General features: G+C 41.4%; 1 pseudogene; it reads left to right on the top strand.

The window, feature by feature from the left end:
- LOC121175195 (MLP-like protein 43) overlaps nucleotides 1-24,315 on the top strand; it is a 72,436-nt pseudogene that overhangs the window by 44,810 nt on the left and 3,311 nt on the right.

Below are 24,315 nucleotides of genomic sequence, written 5' to 3'. Positions count from 1 at the left end.
ACCAACTACTTCAGCCGGTTCTGTTGCAGTGTCTTCATCCACCGCTGCCATACCCTTGAGTGTTGGTGTGGCGACCAATGCTCCTATGATGTCACCTCCTCCTGCTTTGGCTCCATTGGTTCCATCCTTTGTCGTGTTGGTTACTGCATTGCCTTCCTCATCTTCTCATCCCCATATCTCTTTTGGTCACTTGTACACCCCGAGCGATGTTGATTCACTATGGGGAGCGAATTACAAACCAGAGCAGAAGAACCCGATAGGCTTTGTGTCAACCTTTGATAAGAACCTTATTCGGTCAGCTGGGGTGCAGAATGCTACGGACTCTGCCAAAGTCTTCCTCTAGAGAAGTTTGGTGCTTTTGGAGGAGAATGGACAACAACACCAAGAGGCTCTATGCAAAGTTTCATCCTTGGAGATGAAGGTCGCCAAATGGAGGGCTACTAATAACACGAGTTGGAAATATGAGGACCCTAAGGTAGCTAACGCCTCCATTTCCTTTGATGAAGTTGTGAGGTCGAACCACCAACTGCCTTCTATGGTTGGTAGTGTCTTGGCCAAGTTGTTGCACACAAGGTTGGACAATGATGAACTATCCGCACACTGCAAGGGCTTGTAGGAAGAGAAAAAGAACTTGCTTGGCAAGGTGGAAGACATTGTGGTAGAGAGGGACAAGCATGCCAATGTGGTTACTAAGTTAAAGACCCGACATAAAGAGTCTAAGTCTAGGCTGGAAGAGTCTGACTTGTGGGTGGCTAAGGAGAAGGAGGCCAACAAGGAGCTTGAGGAAGAGCTAATAATGTATAAGAAGAAGGTTTGGGAGTAGCATGAAAAAGGCTTTCAAAAGGCTATCAGGCAGGCCAGGTTCTTCACCAAAGACCTTGACTTGGGTCTTTTTGACCCTTTCAAGGACGTGAAGGATGTTATTATGCTTGACGAGGAAACTATTGTTGTTGAGGAGAAGGATGCTAATCATGCTGATGCTTAGGCTGCTTGCTATTTATTTTCTTCTTTTCTTCATTTTGGATTTTAGCCGCATAGGCCTTGTAATGATGACAATTATTATTTTTCTTCAATGCACATGCTTTACCTTTTGTTGACGAATTTTGCATTTCTTATATGTCTTGTGTGTTTGCCTTTGTCTATGCAATGCTTTGTCACTTGTGGTAGTATGAATAGGTCATTGTGGTGATAATGAAATCTTTGACAGTGTAGGAAGCAAGACCTTGGTGATGTAGGAAGCAAGACCTTGGTGATGTACGAAGCAAGGCCTTGGTGATGTAGGAAGGAAGGCCTTGGTGGTGTTGTGTGACGTAAAGAGGTAGATGAAATCATCTCAGGTTTGATTTCAACCTGATTAAAGGTCCTTTCACTTTGCGGAGTTTCTCCTATGATGCTTGTAAGGAGTTAGTGTAATTTGCACCTGATTGAAGGTCTTGCCAACCATTGTGCTAGTAGTTCATCTTGTGGAACATGGACCTTTGATTGTGGTCATCGTGGTTCTTAAGGAGTAAGCTGACCAATGGGGTGCCTTGGGTTTTTGTATGAGTGGTTACCAAGGGTAAACCTTGGGTTTTTGTAGGAGTTTCTACCAAGGGTGTTCCTGCATAGAAAATATTGTCAACGGTAGACCATGCATACCTTGAGTTCCTATAGATGTGGAACTTAACAAAAGCAGGGCTCACCAAGGATGAACCTTGGGTTTAGTGAGCCTTGGACCAGGGTCATGTTTGCCTTGGGTTTTGACAAGCCTGTAGAGCTGTGTCGAGGCTTACTAAGGATGAACCTTGGGTTTGGCGAACCTGTGTAACTCACCAAGGGTGGACCTTGGGTTTGATGAGCCTTTGGAGAATCGACCAGAGACACGTCCGTCTTGGATTTTGAGGAGACTCACCAAGGGCGAACCTTGGGTTTGATGAGCCTGGTGTGTGTAGTGCATGTGTCATGCTCTTGCATACATGTCAATCATGGAACAACACGTACTGAAGATGTGGTGTTGTGCTCTTGCATGCGTGTCACTTGTGGAGTGGCACGTACAAGAGACATGGTAGCGTCCTCTTGCATACATGTCACTCATGGAGAAGCACGTACTGGAGACGTGGTGGTGTGCTCTTGCGTACGTGTCACTCATGGAGACATGATGTGTTTAGAGAATTGATTAGGGAATTGTTCATCCTAGGTTTTGGAGAAACTCGCCAAGGGCAAAACTTGGGTTTGACGAGCCTAGTGCACATGTCATGCTCTTGCATACCTGTCATTCATGGAGTGGCACGTATTGGAGACGGTGTGCATAAGCCTGTAGGACTCACCAAAGGTGGACCTTTGATTTTGTGATCCCTTTGGAAAATGACCAATGACCCATTTATCCTAGATTTTGGCAAGACTCACCAAGGGTGGACCTTGGGTTTGACAAGCATGTGGAGCTGCAACCACGGATGTACCTGTCTTGAAGACACAAGAAAATTATGAAAATGAAGGGATGCAGAATTTTATTCAATGTATTTGATTGAGTACAAATTCCCTTTGTTATCTTAGATGTACCTCATGAAAACCTCTCAAGCTAAAACCCATATTTTTTCTCTTTTGGGAAAAAAGACTTGAGTAGGAAAAAAAAGAATAACATCTAGTTTTGCATTAGGTCAACTAAAGTAGAAATTCAGGTGGGTGGCGTTCCATGTTCTTGGAAATACTTTGCCATCCAATTCTTGTAGTTTGTATGCTGTGTTGTCTAAGCTTGTTGTGACCATGAATGGGCCTTCCTAGTTGGGACCGAGCTTTCCTACTTAAGGGTCTTTGCTAGCTTGGCCTCGAACTCGCCATATGAGGTCATCAGGTTGAAAGGTTCGTGGTTAAACCTTTGTATTTTATGTCCATGCTCCTCAGAGCTTGGAAGCCTCTTCCCTGATCCTGGCCATTTCTTAGACTTCATCTATTGTCTCGAGTTCTACCCTTATGTTTTCCTCATTTCGCTGCTATTGGAACAACAATATCCTTGTTGATGGTTTCCTGACTTCAATGGGAATCATGGTGTCTGTGTCTTATGTGAGTCAGTAAGGAGTTTCATTGGTTGATGTCTGGGGTGAACAATGGTAGGCCTAGAGTATGGGGAGATCTTCTTTCCATAGGCCCTTAGACTTGTCGAGTCTTGTGCATACGGCCCTGAGGATGACTCTATTGGCTGTCTCTGCCTGGCCATTGGTTTGAGGATGCTCGATAGATGTGACAAGGTGCTTGACACCTAGCCTCATCAGTAGGTATTTAACTGCTCTTATGGCCTTTGGCAGTGGTCCAAGTATGTCCATTCCCCATATGGCAAAGGGCCAATGGGAGCTCAGACTATGGAGATTGTCAAGAGGGGTGGCAAAAATGACTGCAAACTCTTGACATTGCCTGCATTTCTTTGTGAAGTAAGGGTACGTCCCATAGGAATGACTCATTTTCTTGAGCAATTTGTATAACGACTTCGCTTTTTTGGCGAGCTTAGGGAGAAACCTGGACAGGGTTGCTAATCTTCCATTTAGCTTTCAGACTTCCTAGATGCTAGTAGGACAGTGCATCTCCAAAATAGCAGTGCATTTGTTGAGGTTGGCTTCTATTCCCTGATGTGTGATCATAAAGCCTAGGAACTTGCCTCTGCCGACCTCGAAAGTACATTTTTCAGGGTTGAGGTGCATGTCGTATTTGTAGAGCTCTTCGAAGACCTCTTTCAGATCTGCCACGTGTTGGGCTATGCTCTAAGACTTGACGACCATGTCGTCGACATAGACCCGCGACATTTCACCTGATCTCTGGTATGTAGCGCCTGCATTTTTTAGGACCAAAGGCATAGCCCTATAGCAGAAGTTGACATTTTAAGTGATGGATGCCGTTTTCTCCTCATTTGGAGTGTGCATCCAGATCTGGTTATATCCAAAGTAGGTGTCCAGGAAGCTTAGCATTTGGAACCTAAACGATCCATCGACTAGCTTGTCGATGCTGGGCAGAGGGTATGCATCCTTGGGGCACGCCCTGTTCTGATTAGTATAGTCAGTGCACATTCGCCATTTATCGTTGGCCTTTTTTTACCATAACAATGTTGGTGAGTTAGGTGGAATATCTGACTTCTCTGATGAAGCTGTCATTGAGGAGTTTTTCCACTTCTTCTGTAACAGCTTTGTGTCATTCTTCTCCTATCTTCCTTTTCTTTTGTGATACCGGCTTGACCTGGGGGAAACTGGCGAGCTTGTGGTAGATAATGTTGGGGTGGATTCTCAGAATGTCAGATGCCTACCAAGTGAAGAGGTTCATCTTACTGTGTAGGACATCAACGATATGTCTATGCTCATGGTTGGTGAGGTCCCTGTTGAGCTGTGTTCACTACCTAGGTTTAGGTTTGAGCTATAGTTTGATGAGCTCTTCAAGAGGCTTTAGGCCTCTATCTGAAGTGTCATCGCGTGGATCTACATCGAATTCAACGTCAAGGCTGTCTTGGTAGACAATCAAGGCTCGGACTGGAGACCCTTCGTGAACACTCATGACCTGAGTAATGCCATCCGTTGTGGGGTGAGGTTTGGCAGGCTCCCTAGTGGGAGGATAAGGTGCCACCTTCAATCTTTTTGCGTAGCACTATCGTGCTTGCTTTTGATCTACCTTAACAATCATGATCTCTCCCATCAAGGTGGGGAACTTCATCTTCAGATGCTGTGTGGAGAGCTTGTTGAGTGTTTTCCTACCAATCAAAGCAAAGTAAGAGGTATTGGCATTAATGATTAAATACCTACTTGTAAAGCTCCTGAAGAGTTGGCGTTGAACGAAGGTGGTCATAAGGTCGATGTAGCCTCTGGTCTCTACTCGTTCCCCTGCGAAGGCGAGGAATGGGCCGATGTGAGACTAGATGGTGTTAGGCAAAACTTCAAGTATCTGGAATGTCTTCCAATATAAGATGTTGGTGGATCTATCCTAGTTGATGAGGACCTTGGACACCATGAAGTTGGCGATTATGATGGAGATAACCATGCGGTCATCTTAGTTGATAGGGTTGATACCCTTGAAGTCTCTATCAGTGAAAGTGATAGGAGGGAGACTTCATGGTGATGGTGTATCGACATAGTTGATGTCGATGTCTTGGATGGCGTGGAGGTGGCACTTGTGAGACTGGCTAGACTGTCCTCCATAGGAGAATCAGCTTGCAATGGTATTGATTACACCTTTTATTTTTTGGGCGGGTTCCTATTTTTGTGGAGGTTGTCAATCGTGTCTTGGCTGGTTGTGTCTCTGCCTTCCTTAATTGTCTGCTCTGTCTCTTATTATGTTCGCATCGTGATTCCTGTGTTGATCCTCCTGGTGTCCCCACGGGGGCGCCAAATGTACATGACAAAATCTGGAGCTAGTACACATCAGGGTGGACATGGCTAAGGTGGGCTCCTGGACTTCACACATCGCCTGAAGAATGACCTTTGTTAGGAGGATAGAAAGGGGGGCCTGCAAAACAAAGGACTCTGACGCTCAAGTAAGTATATGAGTTAGGATAGTAAGAGAGAATACATGAGTTTGTAAGCATTTGTGTCTCCTCGATAGCGTAAAGCGTATGAATGCATGTTGAGAGAGTATGAGGGAACCTAGTACTTATAGTGTGGTGAAGGAGTTGCGGGCCCTTGTTGATAGGGGCTGTTATGGTGACTGTCATACCCTAATTTTATCCGGGGACCATTGTTTGGTGGCATGCAACTTTTATTTGACCACTTCGAGGTACTTGGCACCCATCGTTAGGCAATTCGTGAAGTTCTGTGACATGCCGCAAATCAAAAGAAAGCATCGTTGCACAATTCATGAAGTTCCGTACAATTCCGAAAGTCAAAAAAAAGGGGATGGTTGCATAATCCGTAAAGTTTTGTGACATTACAGAAAGAAAACAAGTATCGTTACATAATCCGTAAGGTTTCGTAACGTTACGGAAAAAGAATCAACAAAGAAGGGGTGTGAACTTATCAAGATAGGGGTGTAAATAGCAATTCGAGTCTAGGCCCTTCTGGAACATTTTGGAAGTTGGGTTGCTTAAGGAGGAAGCAACTGGGCAGCAAGCTCCTCCACGTTTTTGAAAAATGATTTTCGGGGCTTCCGTGGCAAGCAACTGAGTAATGCTTCCGTAAAATTTTCGAAAATCTTGGGTATGCATATTCCACTTAACATTGGTGAAAGGGAAGAGAAAAAAGATGAAAATCAAATCCGAAACACTTCCGTAAGGCTTCCGTAACTTTTCCGTAAAATACGAAAAGGGGGTGAACTTAGTAATTCGGGTGCGCTTAGAAATCTTCTTCATTAAGTCTCTGGGCGGCAAGCACCTCCCTTTTTTCCTATAAATAGGGGAGGGGGAGCTGTTTCGAAATGTTCAAGACCCCTTTTGGCTATGCATTTCGGCTATTTTGGGCAAAAAAACATGTTTTCGTGAAGAAAAATCGAGTCGAAGTGCTTCCGTAACGCCTCCGTAAGCGATTCTGTGGAAATTCTTCATCGTTCTTCACCGTTCTTCGTTCATTCTTCATTCTTCAACGGGTAAGTTTTCGAATCCGAGACTTTCAATTCATTTCTTGTTTTGTGTACTTTCACTTTAATTTCATTTACTTTCAATTTTCTTTTCTTCCTTTTTAACGTGCTTTAGTCATTTACTTAAGTCATTTTCTCGCCTAATCAAAAAATAAAATAAATTTCCACCAATCATTTGAATTGTAACATCCGTTAATTTCTATTAAAATGAAATCAGACCGTTCGGTCATGCCGTAACCACGTTGGAAACCAAAAAGAGGTAAAATAATAATATAATAATAAAAAATATCTTTTAGTAAAATAAATCAAAAAAATCAATCGGACATTTTTTCTTTGGGATTTCTCTTTCTTAAATCGAATCGACTAATAACCAAAGTGAAACTAAGGCTAAAATCAATTCATAAACCAAAATTTTGTCATCGCCTAAAAAAGCCATTTTCAAAGGTCCAACGCCTTGAAATGGTCTTTTCCGCTTTTATTGGTTAAGTGTAGATTTCTAAAAAGCCTAAAATCAATATGTAACTTTGTTACCTCTTTCAAAAATAAAGAAATCATTAATGGTACAATGCCTTAATGTTTTCTCACTTTTCAAAAGAATCGAAAGATTGTCTAACGGTCCAACGCCTTAAATGACTTTTCATTCAATAAAAACTAAAAAATAACTTAACCAAAACGCTTTGTTCAAAAAAGAACTACCTAGGTGTGATTTTCTCATCACAATTGAGGAATACATAAGAGCAAAGGGAAATGCCCTTGTCGACCACAAAAAGATAAAAACATAAAAAGGCATAAAAAGGACAAAAGAACGTAAAAAGGGAAAAGAATATAAATTGAAGTCATATTTTCACATTTGATTAAAGACTGTTGTCTCTTGTGACGGACGCGTGGGGTGCTAATACTTTCCTCGTGCGTAAATACAACTCCCAAACCTTTCACTTAAAGTTCGTAGGCTACGTCTTTTCCGATTTTTCCGACGTTTTCCTCAAATAAACGTTGGTGGCGACTCCACGCGTATTCCTTTCTTGGAAGACGCACCCACGAGCCCCGCGTCGCCCTCCCGCCGAAGGGTAGGTTGCGACAGTTGGCGACTCCACTGGGGACTGTTTTTAGAGAGTTAGGCCATTTAAATCTTGTGCAAAGTTTTATCATGACTTTCTCCTTTGTAGGTTCCCTTTATTTTTTCTTGCGTTCTTTGTATATAACTCTTTGATGCTTTAGTGTGTTTTAAAATGTATGCATGAGGTAAATATTTATTCATTTGATGCACACAAACACCAACACTATTTGCACACACTGTGATCATGCTAGGTCTCCGACTTGCTTGATTACAGTGAACCCTCATCTAGAGCTTTTCTCTTTGATAACATATTGTTGCTAGTAGTCCCTACTGCTGCAATATGTTCTTCGAAGGGGATGATACCTCTAGAGACCATCAAGCGAGATATGACCACCTTGGGGAATATCACTAAAAGCCTTTTTAGCTCCCTCCCATATAGGTCCCATAAATAGGGGCACGGGGCAAACACGTTGCGTGCCATTTTTTCATTCTGCCATGCATAAGTGTTAAGTACCCTTTTGCTTATATTTGTTTGTGAATATTATCGTACTATGTACATCCCCGTGTTGTACCTTTCACATATGCATCATGCGTGGGTCCCGTCTTAATCCCCTCTCTTTGGCAATCCAACAGAAGGTCTGTGTCACCTTCTTAAATACATACGTTGGGCAATGTGTTACCCAAGACGTTGTATCTAAGAAGGAGACAATTTCCCGAGCTCCCGTGTTCATAAATTGCATCTGTATCATATGCATTTCTTCATGCATTCATCCATTCCACCCATGATAGATGTCGGAGTTTTGATTCACGTTGGGTTTTGTTTCACTTTAGTAAAACATGGGATCAAGTCAAAAGCCTTCAATTAAAAAGAGGTTCTATCAAGTCAAGGTCAAGAGCCTAGGAATCACCAACCTAAAAGAGCTAGGGCACTTGATGGGTTAGCTCCAGTGGCAAGCTTTTCACAAAGCTTACGGTAAAATCTGGGACCTAGCCATGGTAGAAGTCTCCATAGAGTCCATTGCCTCCCTCGCCCAGTATTATGATCAGCCGTTGAGGTGCTTCACTTTTGGGGACTTCCAGCTATCACCCATGGTGGAAGAATTCGAAGAAATCCTAGGATGTCCTCTAGGGGGAAGGAAACCACACCTCTTCTCAGGGTTCTATCCCTCATTAGCTAGAATTTCTAAAATTGTCCAAATCTCGGCGCATGAATTAGACCGCCAAAAGAAAGTCGAAAATGGGGTGGTTGGAATACCGAGAAAATATTTGGAGGCAAAAGCAAGAATCTTGGCAGGTAAAGACGAGTGGGCCCCGTTCATAGATATTCTCACACTATTGATCTTCGGAGGAGTCCTCTTTTCGAATGTGGATGGGTTGGCAGACCTAGCAGCGATCGACGCTTTTCTCGCCTATCATAACCACAAGGAAAGCCCGGTTGTCGCTATGTTAGCCGACCTATATGACACCTTCGACCGAAGATGTGAGAAGAGCAGTACGAGGATTTTTTGCTGTACTCCAACTCTTTATGTATGGTTGGTTTCACACCTTTTTCGCCAAGAGGTGAGGCATGCTTGCCCACTAGAAAGCCACCGTTCATGCACAGAGAAAGGAGGGGTGAATTGGGACCAACTCTTAGCAAGCAAAGAAAGAGCATATGTCAACTGGTTCCCTCGATGGAAGGAAGGAAGAACCAGAGTTCTTATTTCATGCGGAGGATTTCCAAATGTTTCCTTGATGGGGACGAAGGGTTGCATCAGCTACAATCCCGTTCTTGCTATAAGGCAACTTGGCTACCCTATGAGAGGGGCGCCACTAGAGGAAGAGCTCACACCTGTCATTTCACGAGGGTTCAGTGAGACCAACGTGGAGACACTTCGGAAGGTCCGCAAAGCATGGGAAGTGGTGCAAAAGAAGGACAAAGAGCTCAAAGGCAGCAACAATGGGCCCATTGGTGGCTACCGTAAGTGGTTGAAAGCCCACGTGCAAGGTTTGGATTGGCTCCCAAGTCTGAGGACCGCTAAAAGGGAAGAAGTTGAGGCACCGGAGGAAGATGAAGAGGTGCAGGCCCTTAGGACAGGACTCGAGCAAGCTCAAACAGTCAAAGAAAGGTTCAAATCAGTGGCTCTTAGGATCCGAAAGGAGAATGCCAAACTGAGGGATGTAAATATAGCTACCATCAAGGCCTTAGAACAAGAGACCAAGAGGGCTCGTAGGGAAGAGCACGGCCGGAACAAGTTTCGAGGGGCTCTGTGGGGTAGTAACAGTGAGCTTAAGCTCCGGAGGGAGGAAAGGGACCAATCGCGGGTAGACAGTTTGATCTTGAAGGATGAGTTGAAGGCTTGCTCGAGGTCCAAAAGAATTTTGTCTCAGCGTTTATGCGAGACGGAGACCAACATGTTAGCTATCATCAGCAAGTACCAAGAAGAACTAAATCTAGCTACGGCTCACGAGCATAGAGTGGCGGACGAGTATGCCCAAGTGTATGCGGAAAAGGAGGCTAGAGGAAGGGTGATCAACTCATTACACCAAGAGGCAACAATGTGGATGGACCGATTTGCTCTTACCTTGAACGGGAGTCAAGAACTTCCCCGATTACTAGCCAAGGCTAAAGCAATGGCAGACACCTACTCCGCCCCCGAGGAGATCCACGGACTTCTCAGCTATTGTCAGCATATGATAGACTTAATGGCCCATATAATTAGAAACAACTAGGAAAGTTTGTATTGTCACTCAGATCTTGACTAGTTATAAACTTTCTGAATAAAATGAGTTTATCCCACGTTTTTACTCCAAAAAATCAGTGTGAATCAAGTCACTCCCGCATGTTATCTCTAGCATGCACTGTATGTTGGTCTCGGGAAGCCGGAAGGTCTATATCACCTTCTTAACTGTACACATGGGGCACTAGGTCCCCAAATGTGCAAGTAAGAAGAGATAATTTTTCGAGCTCTCGTGTACATAAATGCATTCATATCACGCATCGCATAAGCATCTCTTCATGGCATCATAATATCGTTCCTGCATTTGTCCGTTATCATATTCCAACATCACATTTTGCATGAGTCATTGCATCATCATGCGTATGTGTTCAACATACTTTTTGTTCTACAAACTGCATACCTTTTGTTTTCACGTTTGCTCATGCATGGTCCTTGCATTTTCCTCTACAAAACAAAAACAAGAAGGGAAGCATGAAAATTCATGATACATTCTTGGTTGCATATATTCGGTACCATGAGCCAACCATGCTGGGATCATAAACCCGTTTCACTTAAAAACAAAATGAGTGAACATGGTACCTAATGCGTGGTTAACTAGGAAATGATGTTTCTCTGGGCATCCCAATCTCATAATTACATTTTCCATGCATAGCTTAAAGTATGCCCGAGTCATTCATCCCTATGAAAGGTTGTTGAAGTATTGGCGATCAGAATTGCCATTCCATGGATTATAGGGTTAAACTAAGCTCATGCTTTTTCGAAAAAAGTTCATCAACTCAAGTTGAAGTATGGAAGTAACCATCTTGCAAAAATTGGGGCAAAAGATGGATCGAGTTACATCACTGCTTCATCTACTGCCAAACACATCCAGGACTGTTCATGTCCTTGTTACTTCCAGTGACAAAGATGTCATGGACCATGTTAAAAATCTAAATTGATTCAACCCCATGTCCTGCGTAAAAATTCGCAATACTTCAACTATGCATCATTCACATACATCCATCCTTTTCATTGGTTGCATTGCTCATTGCATTCTTTCCTAGAAAAAAAATGAACTTAATCATTGTTATCAAAAAGAAAAGAACACACTTTATGGTGCCCTTACCAAACTCGTGCTAGAGCTAGAGTAATGAGTGAAGTAGAGGAGGTGCAAGAGTAGAGGAAGGCCGGCATGAAGGCCATGAAAGAGCAAATGGCCACAATGATGGAGGCCATGATGAGCATGAAGAAGATAATGGAAGCCAATACGGTTGCAGTTGCCGCTACCAGCGCTGTTGCTAAGGTAAACCCGATGCCCCCATCTGATCTCAACCAAATGAATCATCCAACCTCAGATATGGTGGGCAAAGATTTGGGAAGTACGGACGGCCCTATGATGTGCAAATTCAAAACAAGCACGCCTTCCCACCATATGGCTCGCCTCCCAAGGAGGATGTCAATAACTCCGCTCCCATACTCATTGAAAGCCAACAACCTCAAGCTGATCATGCACATGTCTCTCAACCCATAGGGGAGACACATGGAATGCCCCACCACAATCTAGTCGACTTCGAGCCTTGCCTCGGATATGCCACTGAAGGGTGAGCAGTTGGTGGTATACTCCTGCAAGACACTTTGGAGGGCCCTCAGTATCACTCACAACCACACCTCTTGCATTCCACAACAAGTAAAAACCCTCATGCTATGGCAGAAATGGGAAAGTTGGATCATCTAGAGGAAAGGCTCAGGGCCATTGAAGAAGGTGAAGATTATGCCCTTGCTAACCTAGAAGAGTTGTTCCTAATACCCAAACATGGTCATTCCCAAGTTCAAGGTGCCAGACTTTGACAAGTACAAGGGGATTACTTGCCCCAAGAATCATCTAAAGATGTATTGTCGGAAGATGAGGGCATACGCAAAAGATGAGGAACTACTAATACATTTCTTCCAAGAAAGTCTTACTGGGGTAGCTGTTACCTGGTATGCTAACTTGGAACCTTCCCGAGTCCATTCTTGGAAGGACCTAATGGTTGCTTTTGTTAGGCAGTGTCAGTACAATTCTGATATGACTTTGGATAGGATGCAACTATAGAACATGTGCAAAAAGAAGCGTGAATCCTTCAAAGAATACACCCAAAGATGGAGAGACCTGGCAGCTCAAGTAGCGCCCCCAATAACAGAGAAAGAGATTATCACAGTGATAGTAGACACGTTACCGGTGTTCTACTATGAAAAATGGTGGGTTACACATCTTCAAGTTTTACAGATTTGGTTTTCGCCAGCAAAAGGATCGAAGTGGGTCTAAAAAGAGGAAAATTTAATCATCCTGCTTGGAAAAATGAGAAAACTGGGGCAAATAAAGAGGGTGAGAATGAAGAAGAAACCCATGCTGCAGTTGCCATTCCTATACGGCCAAGTTTCCTACCAACCCAACAATGTCATTACTCAGCCAATAACAACCCATCTCCTTACCCACCACCCAGTTATCCACAAAAGCCATCCCTAAATCAAACCACAAAACCCACCTACCAATGCTAAACACCGCCTTTAGCACAAACCAAAACACCAACCAAGAAATGAGTTTTGCAGTGAAAAAAAAACTGTAGAATTCACCCCAATTTTGGTGTCCTATGCTGACTTGCTCCCATATCCACTCGATAATGCAATGGTAGCCATAACCTCTGCTAGGTTTCCTTAACCTCCATTTTTCCGAGGATACGACTCGAACGCAACGTGTGCTTGTCATGGAGAAGCCCCGGGGCATTCCATTGAGCACTATATGACCTCAAAGCGTAAGGTGCAAAGGTCCAATTGATGCGGGCTGGCTGAAATTTGAGGAGAATCGCTTGTGAATCCTAACATTGACAAGCGACACCACACATGGGGCAATTTTGAAAGCTGTTGTTAGATGTCTCTAATGACTCATCAGGATTTTCAAGTTTATGCCATTATTGTAAACCACAATTACGATGCTAAATAATGGATGAATTTGACATCCTTGTCTCTCTCATCCTTTCACAAACACATCTTTGCTTATTCAACTTCCACCGGAATGTGAGTGTAAGCCATTGGTTTGTTTGCTCAAAGCGACCTGCGCTCCTGAGTGTTGACTTCCAAGACCATTCAATCAGAGATTACTCGTCCTGCATGTTGGTGGGGTGCCGTAAAACGACAAGTAAAGCAAAAAAGTTCAAAAAGAAAAAAAAGGGCATTTGATTGACTGTGTTTTCAAGTAAAAATATAAACATTCATGTGACCTCATTTTATCATTCTAGAAAGTTTGTCTTTTTTAGAGAGAAGTGAGTTATCGAGAATAGGAGTCATTTGACTTAATCCATCAACTGAAAAAAATCCTTCAATTATTTCTCGAGAATCAATCGCTTCTTTCGTTCTTCCTTGTTACAAGGTTATGAAAACAAGACAACAATTGATACCTCGAAGCCCTACCCTGGGGCAATGAGGGGCATCGTGCATGAACCTCAAGTGAACCTAAGGGCAGATTAGAAGTTCCCACCCAATAGGTTCCCAGCTACAAGGTCATGACGAAAGATAAAAATTGGTACCTCAAAACCTTACACTGGGGCAATGAGGGGCACTGTGCATGAGCCTTAAGTAAACCTAGGGGCATATTAGAAGTTCACACCCAATAGGTTCCCAACTACAAGGTCATGACGAAAGATAAAAATTGGTACCTCAAAGTCATACACTGGGGTAATGAGGGGCATCGTGCATGAGCCTCAAGTGAACATAGGGGCAGATCAAAAGTTCTTACCCGTCGATGTTTTTAAACAAAAAAAAAGGGACAAACCCTGGAATTTCAATGGATTGATTAAACGTCAAATGACTCCATTGCTGTCACTCCAAAATGGTCAAGTGACTAAATCAAACAGAACACACACTCTGAGGGAGTTCCCGGAGAGATTTGCAAAAGATAGGATAAGGTTGCATGGACTATCACCTCTTTCAAAAGGACAATCAATCTATGTTTTCCAAAAAAATCAAATCAAAATCAAAATCACAAAATAGGGAAAGAATGTCATGAACATTGTACAACTTTCCATTACATTGTATTGTTTCATATGAAGTCCTCATTTACCAAATTTCACGACAAAGGTTGCATGCATCTGCATCCCTAAAATTCATGTAAACGTCATAGATTTCCTACATCTAAATGTCCGAATCTTTTGAATTTGGGATGACCGGCTCTCTCGATGAGTTGATCTCTTGCTTTCTCATAAGGATGGACCCTTGGGTACTAGTACCCTCGTCTTCAGAGGGCTGCTCGCCCCCACCTTCCGAGGACTACATGTCCTCACCTTCAGAGGACTACACGTCCTCGCCTTCAGAGGGCTACATGCCCTCGCCTACAGAGGACTACACGTCCTCGCCTTTAGAGGGCTACACGCCCTCACCATCAGAGGGTTGCACGCCCTTGCCTTCAGAGGGTTGCATGTCCTCGCCTTCAGAGGGCTGCATGCCCTCGCCTTTAGAGGGCTGCACGCCCTTACCTCTAGAGGACTACACGTCCTCGCGTTTAGAGGACAACATGTCCTCGCCATCAGAGGATTACATGTCCTCACCATCAGAGGACTGCACGCCTTCAGAGGACTACATGTCCTCGCCTTTAGAGGACTACATGTCCTTGCCTTCAGAGGGCTACACACCCTCACCATCAGATGGCTACACGTCCTCGCCCTCGTAGGGCTACACGCCCTCACCCTTAGAGGACTACACGTCCTCACTTTTAGAGGGTGGCACGTCCTCGCCTTCGGAGGGCTGCACACTCCCTTGCCTTTAGAGGGCTACGCGTCCTCGCTTTCAGAGGGCTCCAGATCTGTACCTTAAGAGAATTTAAGGTCCTCTGCCCTTAAATGCTTGACCGAGACTTGCACTCCCGGTTAAGGGGCCAGTAGTTTCCTTTTATCAGTTCCTGGGCCACCCCCTGATCCTGGAGGAGGGCCAACTATGCAAGTACAACCAGAGGAGGAGGCTATCGTGCAGCTACTATGCATACCGGGGCAAGATTTCACCCGTGCCGCTGCAAAGAGACGAGTGTGGATCATGCGCACCAACATGACCACTATTACACAGATATGGATGACGTTGCTACTTAGCAACATTCTGCCCAGCGACCGTAATGTCAATCTCCCATTGCGGAAGTATCAGTGTGTCTGTGTCGTCCCGACATAGGTAAGTATGCATATGGTTCAACTGATTTCTAATGCCATTTACTATTTGCATGGATCGTGCCCACAAGACACCCAGTGGACCCGGAGAAATCCAACAGGGCCTTAGGGTCTCCAGCTTTGGTTACGGGCCTCTATCAGTCCTACAGGGTGCCCGTTCCCCCCAGCAAGGTCACACCATCATGACATAGGTAAGTATGCACATCGCTCAATTGATTTTTGATGTCATCTATTGTTTGCAGGGATCGCGCCCGCAGGACACCCTGTGGACCCAAAGAAGTCCAACAGGGTCCTAGGGCTTCCGACTCTGATTACGGGCCTCTGTCAGTTCTACGGAGTGTCCGTCACCCCCAGCAAAGTCATCAGGCCTCCTAATAATCGAGCTTTCATCAAGAAGTATTGTGCCCCCAGGCAGGTAGAGGGCGAAACACCACTGCAGCCTGGGGATGGCTGGCAGCGGGCAACAAACGCACCACCACCACCTCTAGAGTTCATCTCAGTTCATCCACAAAAAAGGTTAGAGCATTGCCTACGACACATGACCGACCAATAGGCAACCATAGTCCAAAGCCAAAGGTAAGCAAAGTACTAGGTCCGTGACCGACAAGTCATCATGCGTCCAGCTTAAGACGTTAAAGAAGTGCTACTAGGAGGCAACCTAGTAACTTTTAAATTTCTGCTTGTTATTTGATCACCTTTTGTTTCGCAAGTCATAGTAGGACACACCTAGTTGCTCATGATCCTAGGAATTTAAATAAAACAAGCGCAAGCAAGGAAGGTAGTCATACCTCACAAAATATATGTATGTGTGTTTAGGTAGCAAGATACCTTAGATATGCATGTATGTAGCAAAAAGATATCTCACAATATATATATATATATATATATATATATATATATATATATATATATATATATATATATATATATATGTATGTATGTTTAGGTAGCAAGATACCTTGGATATGCATGTATATAGCAAAAATATCTCACAAAACATATATATGTATGTTTAGGTAGCAAGATACCTTGGACACGCATGTATATAGTAAAATACCTCACAAAAATATACACATGTTTAGGTAGCAAAATACCTCATGGAAAAAGAAAAAAAGAAAAAAAAAAGAAGAAGAGAGAGGAAATGAACAAATGATAAATAACTTAAAAAAGAAAAAAAGAGAAAAAGGAAAAGAGAGCAAGTAAGGAAAGAAAAAGAAGGAAGGAAAAAGGGAAATAATAAGAATAAAGAGTTGTCTAGCTAAAAAACATGCTCGTGAAAAGAGATAATTTCCAACTTTTCTTTGAAAAATTCACTAATCATAACCAGTTTTTGAGAAAAAATGTGTGTACACATTTGAAGGGTAAATGCTGTGAAAGTTTTTCCAAACACCCAAGATAGACTCGGATGAATGCACAAATTGATAAAAGAACATATTTTGGAAACACTGGGTTGACTAAAATAGGGAAAATTAATTATGAGCCCTAGCATCACATGACCAAAAAATTTTCGACACTTGAGTGTCCACATAGGTGCATGCATGATTAGTTTTGCATAAAATTTCCAAATCATTATTATTGCATTTTTTTCATGGAAATAATGTGGGACATCCTCTTTTATCCTGGGACCAAACCAAACCCTGACATATATCAAGTTCAGCAATGCTACAAGCCTTGAGCCAAAATCCCAATTTACCATAAATCTTGACCCAGGGTGAGAATGTCAATCATTGCCCTCAAAAGAAAACAAAAAAGGGGAAGCAAAAAGAGAAAATTCCCAATCAAAGAGCGAGAGAAAGCAAAAAAAAAAAAGAAAATTCCCGATCAAGGATCGGAATAAAAACAGAAGAAATATGAAGAAAAGTCTTTGGATCAGACAATATCTGAACAATACAGAATTGTCACCAAGTAAAAGAAAGGAAACCACGACCTAAAGTGGTCCTCTCCCTTTGATTGCCAACCTAAATCATGTGCGTCGGTGACTTGTTCACCTCACACTAAACAAAAACAGAAAAGGAAAAAGTCAAAAACACTCAAAGCCAAAGTTCCCACCAAATAAACACCATTCCCAAGAAAAAGTCCTATTGATCCATGATCATGCATGTAATCTTTGATTTGATAGGAAATAATTTGCAAAATCAAGTCATGGCATATCTATGGTTCGGAATTAGAATGAAACACTTACCCGTGTGAGATAGATACACTTTGAGTGATTTTCTTCTATTTTTGTTGAACTCAGTGTTTCCTCTAAATGCTCATTTAGAAGCGAAATGCTAACATCCAAAATCTCATTTATGGTTATGAGAAGATTTCATCAGTATACTTCCCTTACCCGGTAGACACATTGTTTTTCATCTGAAAAGCATATGTTGCTCTGATTAGTTGGAAGTTTTCTCTCTTTACTAAAGCATGTTCACATTTTAGTGAAGAAAACACCGAGACTACTTTTAGTCTCACAAGTTATCCAAAACTACGTAGGTCTGAGTTCCTTATTGAGGATACGTAGGAGCAAGAGCCTCGCTTTTGTCGGCCGCCCCACAATTTCTGTCATATTGACACTGGAGTCACGTGACATGCGGAGATACCCGAGTGGTTATCAGTTTAAACTTTCTTTTTCTATCTCTAAGACTCAAAGCATGATAGCACGCAGAGACTAACGTCATCTTCTGCACCCTTTGTCATTCACGGCCAACAAGCCCATTGACACACGGAGATTTACGTCATCTTCCGCGCAGACAATTTCTGTCATACTGACACTGGAGTCACGTGGCATGCGGAGATACCCGAGTGGTTATCCGTTTAAACTTTCTTTTGTTATCTCTAAGACTCAAAGCATGATAGCACGCAGAGACTAATGTCGTCTTCTGCACCCTTTATCAATCGCGGCCAACAAGCCCGTTGACACGCAAAGATTTACGTCATCTTCCGCGCAGACAATTTCTGTCATACTGACACTGGAGTCACGTGACATGCGGAGATACCCAAGTGGTTATCCGTTTAAACTTTCTTTTTCTATCTCTAAGACTCAAAGCATGATATCACGCAGAGACTAACATCGTCTTTTGCACCCTTTGTCAATCGCGGCCAACAAGCCCGTTGACACGTGGAGATTTACTTCATCTTCCACGCAGACAATTTTTGTCATACTAACACTGGAGTCACGTGACATGCGGAGATACCCGAGTGGTTATCCGTTTAAACCTTTTTTTGCTATCTCTAAGACTCAAAGTATGATAGCACGCAGAGACTAACGTCGTCTTCTGCACCTTTTGTCATCCAGAGGCGGCGGGCCCGATGACATGCGGGAACCAGTTGGTCTCGCATTTTTACCTTTATCATCCAAGAGCAGCAAGTTGGGTGGTAAATGCGCATAGACGAATTCTGCGCCTTTGTCATCCAGGGACAGCGAGTCAGTTGCATGCGGAGATATCTTATGGTCACCCGTGACTTTCGTCAACCGAGAGGAACGAAATTAGTGTCTTATCTTTACTTCCCTTTTATCTCCAATAAAAGACAAGTAAAGAGGGGCAACTGCCATACCCTAATTTCATCCGGGGACCACTGTTTGGTGGCATGCAACTTTCGTTTGACCACTTCAAGGTACTTGGCACCCATCGTTAGGCAATTCGTGAAGTTCCGTGACATGCCAGAAATCAAAAGAAAGCATCATTGCACAATTCGTGAGGTTCCGTAACATTCCGGAAATAAAAAAAAAAGGGATGGTTGCGTAATCCGTAAAGTTTTGTGACATTACGGAAAGAAAACAAGTATCGTTACGTAATCCGTAAGGTTCCGTAACGTTACGGAAAAAGAATCAGCAAAGAAGGGGGGAACTTATCAAGATAGGGGTGTAAATAGAAATTCAAGTCTAGGCCCTTCTGGAACATTTTGGAAGTTGGGTTGCTTAAGGAGGAAGCAACTGGGCGGCAAGCTCCTCCACATTTTTGAAAAATGGTTTCCTGGGCTTCCGTGGCTTCCGTAAAATTTTCAAAAATCTTGGGTAAGCATATTCCACTTAACATTGGTGAAAGGGAAGACAAAAAAGATGAAAATCAAATCCGAAACACTTCCGTTAGGCTTCCGTAACTTTTCCGTAAAATACGAAAAGAGGGGTGAACTTAGTAATTCGGGTGCGCTTAGAAATCTTCTTCATTAAGTCTCTCGGCGGCAAGCACTTCCCTTTTTTCCTATAAATAGGGGAGGGGGAGCTGTTTCAAAATGTTCAAGACCCCTTGCCTCCGTAAGCGATTCTTTGGAAATTCTTCATCGTTCTTCGTCATTCTTCACCGTTCTTCATTCGTTCTTCATTCTTCAACGGGTAAGTTTTCGAATCCGAGACTTTCAATTCATTTCTTATTTTGTGTACTTTCACTTTAATTTCGTTTACTTTCAGTTTTCTTTTCTTCCATTTTTAACGTGCTTTAGTCATTTACTTAAGTCATTTTCTCGCCTAATCAAAAATAAAATAAATTTCCACCGATCATTTGAATTGTAACATCCGTTAATTTCTGTTAAAATGAAATCCGACCGTTCGGTCATGTCGTAACCACGTTGAAAACCAAAAAGAGGTAAAATAATAATATAATAATAAAAAATATCTTTTAGTAAAATAAATCAAAAAAATCAATCGGACATTTTTTCTTTGGGATTTCTCTTTCTTAAATCGAATCGACTAATAACCAAAGTGAAACTAAGGCTAAAATCAATTCATAAACCAAACTTTTGTCATCGCCTAAAAAAGCCATTTTCAAAGGTCCAACGCCTTGAAATGGTCTTTTCCGCTTTTATTGGTTAAGTGTAGATTTCTAAAAAGCCTAAAATCAATATGTAACTTTGTTACCTCTTTCAAAAATAAAGAAATCATTAATGGTCCAATGCCTTAATGTTTTCTCACTTTTCAAAAGAATCGAAAGATTGTCTAATGGTCCAACGCCTTAAATGACCTTTCATTCAATAAAAACTAAAAAATAACTTAACCAAAATGCTTTGTTCACAAAAGATCTATGTAGGTCTGATTTTCTCATCACAATTGAGGAATACGTAGAAGCAAAGGGAAACGCCCTTGTCGACCACAAAAAGATAAAAACATAAAAAGGCATAAAAAAGAAATAAGAACGTAAAAAGGGAAAAGAATATAAATTGAAGTCATATTTGCACATTTGATTAAAGGCCGCCGTCTCTTGTGACGGACGCGTGGGGTGCTAATACCTTCCCCGTGCGTAAATACAACTCCCGATCCTTTCACTTAAAGTTCGTAGGCTACGTCTTTTCCGGTTTTTCCGATGTTTTCCTCAAATAAACATTGGTGGCGACTCCGTGCGTATTCCTTTCTTGGAAGACGCACCCGCGAGCCCCGCGTCGCCCTCCCGCCGAAGGGTAGGTTGCGACAGTGACGTAATAGCCCTTAGAGGTAATTATCGGCTAGTAGATGATAGCCAATAGATAAAAGTAGCTTATAGATATGTTACAAATAACATGTAGCTTAGAGATAATTACTAGTATATAATTGTTACTTACAGATAATGAGTAGTCTTATAGATAATTGAATACCTGCCAAGAGATAAAGGGATGACAATACATTCAAATAATTAAGAGGTTGGAGATAATCTGTCGGTTGGTGAGTCCAGCTGTTAAGGGCTGGGTGTCCGTGCTCTTGCGCCAGGGTTGACATGGAGGGTTGACGAGTGTAACAGAGTGCCACGTAGCATGACACGTATACTTTGTGGAGCCTGGACAGTTCACAAACGAAAATCATGTTACTCAAATTAATTAATTGAATATGTTTGTTAATTATGCAAAGGTTGGATGAATTAACACACCCAATACTCATCTTTTGTTGTGATGGCTTATATATCAAGAAAATAGGATGCGCACTCATAGTATTTTTTACATTATCATCTAATAAAAAATTATTATATATATGATAAATTTGTTGATTTTGATAATAATTATATTTAAAGTTATAATAGACATGATTTTTAATTGATTGACAGTGTAAAAATTTTATATTTACACATTACAATATATGTATCCATTAAACTCTTATATATTTAACTTGATTTGCATTTTTCTAACAAAAAAATATATTGTATTTGTGAAACCGTGTAGAAGGTAGAAAAACAAGTGCTTAAGGAGAAAATTGAAGCTATAGATGGTGATAACAAGACAATATCATACAACTTGTTTGATGGGCAAATTAGTGAGGGTTACAAGAGTTTAAGGGGCGCACTAGAAGTGATTGATAAGGAAAATGAGGGTATTATGAAATGGACCTTTGAATATGACCCTACTAAAAAAGTGTTTTTTACGACGCGTATGTAAAAATGGTTGTAAAAAAACCATCATAATTTGGATAGTAGTGACATTTTTGTAAATAATTTCAACTTTTCAAAGACTGTTGTTGCAAAACTATCTTTAAAACATCTTTTCAAAGACGGTTTTTCCCAAAATCGTTGATGTGCCATCATTTTCTTCTATTTTCTAAACCCTTTTTGCACCATTTTAATTATTGATTGGTCTTAATTGTCAATTAATTAGGCAGTTTTATTATTTGGGCCCATTCAGCTAATTTGATGTTTTTAATCTAATTTCAGGAATTAATGAAGCATTCGGCTTGAATCTAGCATTGGGCTTGAATCTAGAATTGGGCTTGGACTTGAAGAGGGCAGACTAATTTATTCTATAAAATTAGATCTTATCTTATCTAGATATTATTTAGATTTGATCTCATCTAGATATAATTTCATCTAGATCTTATCTTATCTTATCTTATCTAGATTTGATTTGATTTTACTTATGGGCTTGGATTTAAAACATATTTGTAAGCTTTGGGGCTGAAAAAAACTATATAACAGCACCAAGGTTCTAGTTTAGGGGCCCCCTCTCTCCCTCGCGGGAGACTCTCTCTCTCTCCTCTCTCTCTTCGATTATTCGTTTTTAGTTTTAGTCTCTCTTCTCTTTCTCTTTTATTTTCGTTTTTTTTCAATTCCAGTTCAGACTTTTAGTTTTATCAATAAAATTTCATTCTCTATTTGATTAATGGAAGGCTAAGTCCGCAGCGTTGTTTTCCCTTGAGGATCAAGCACAGTTCTCTTTGAGGTTCTATTATTACTGTTAAATTCTGTTTAGTTTTTCCTCTTCACTAATTACTTTGAATTTGTTGCTTTTAATTCATGCATGCTTAGTGCTTGATTAATTGTCTCTGCGCTTAATTTACGTTCATGCTTAATGATCGTTTATGAGTAATTGGTGTATGTGATGCTTAATCACATAATGAATGCCTTATGTTGAATTTCGCTTAGTAATTTAATTTAGGGTTGGATTAAGTGGTTAAACTGATAAAGGATAAACTCTCGTAACCTAGGATAAGAGACTTGCTTGTGAATCAAGGGGAAGCAACGTGTTTTAATTCTGATATTTTCTAATTCACATATATTCGCTGTTTAATTTACAAAAGCAAACAACCCCCCCCCCCCATCGTTACTGTTACTGTTACTGCAAGTATATTATGAACATTTGGTTTGTCACCGCTCGTTGGGAAACGACCTAGGATCACTTCCTAGTTACTGCATTTTCATGTTTATTTGATTCGGGTACGGCCTCGATCAAATTTGGCGCCGTTGCCGGGGAGCAGTGTCCAAAGGTTCATAATAGCTAGCTATTGTTGTGTGTTTAATCCTTTCGTGTTTTATGTTTAATTGTTAGTATTGTGTTAGTATGTGTGTTAGTGTTGATTAGTTCACTGGTATTGATAACAGACAAATCCAGAATCCATATATCTAGGCTAATTAGACTTGTCAGGTTTTAGCGATTTTAATATATAGATTTTAGTCCTTATTTTCATTGTCGGTCTTCCTTAGAAGTAGTTATTCCTTATTTTTTACTGTTAGGTTTTAGGAGTAAGTATTTAGATTTAGTAGATTTAGATCTTATTTATTTGAATTTCTTAGAAGTAGTTATCTTTATCGCAATTTAAATATTTTATCATATCTTATCTTTAAATTTTTTATCTTATCTTATCTATTATCTTTATCTTCTATTTTGATCTTTCAATCTTTTATCTTCGAATTTTATCTTTAAATATCTTATCTTTTCTTTTATCTTCTAATTTTATCTTTAAATATCTTATCTTTTCTTTACCTTATCTTCTATCTTCTATTTTAAATTCTTATCTCTTGCTTTTAAATTGGGTTTGCATTAATCTAAATACAAACAAAGTCCCTGTTTCAGTCTTGGGTGTTTTGCTGTGAAGATTGTGCAGCCAAGCAGGAAAGATTGGAGTACCAGGCTTGATGATGCTCTCTGGGCACATCGGACTGCCTACAAAGCACCCATAGGAATGTCTCCTTATCGGGTTGTCTTTGGAAAGGCATGTCATCTTCCAGTGGAAATTGAGCACAAAGCATACTGGGCAGTGAAGACTTGCAACTTCTCTATGGATCAAGCTGGCGAGGAAAGGAAGTTGCAACTGAGTGAGTTAGATGAAATCCGCCTAGACGCCTACGAGAATGCCAAGTTCTACAAAGAAAAGACCAAGAAGTTCCATGATAGCATGATAGTTAAAAAAGACTTTGTGGTTGGGCAAAAAGTGTTATTGTATAATTCTAGGCTTGGACTCATGAGTGGTAAGTTGAGGTCTAAGTGGATTGGTCCTTTTGTTGTTACTAATGTTTTTCCTTATGGTACAGTTGAGATCAAAAGCGACTCCACAAACAAGAGCTTCAAGGTCAACGGACATCGACTTAAGCCATTCCTCACGAACCCTTCTTTAGTGGACGTAGTGGTGGAAGAGACTTCCTTACTCCACCCTACTCTTCCTCCACCATGACTTAGGGAGTTTTTCTTTTCCTATCTCCTT

This window comes from Glycine max, chromosome 7 (genome assembly GCF_000004515.6).
Source record: "Glycine max cultivar Williams 82 chromosome 7, Glycine_max_v4.0, whole genome shotgun sequence".
NCBI lineage: Eukaryota > Viridiplantae > Streptophyta > Magnoliopsida > Fabales > Fabaceae > Glycine > Glycine max.
The sequence above is the reverse complement of the archived record's forward strand: the minus strand, read 5'-3'. Positions and strand labels throughout refer to the sequence as shown.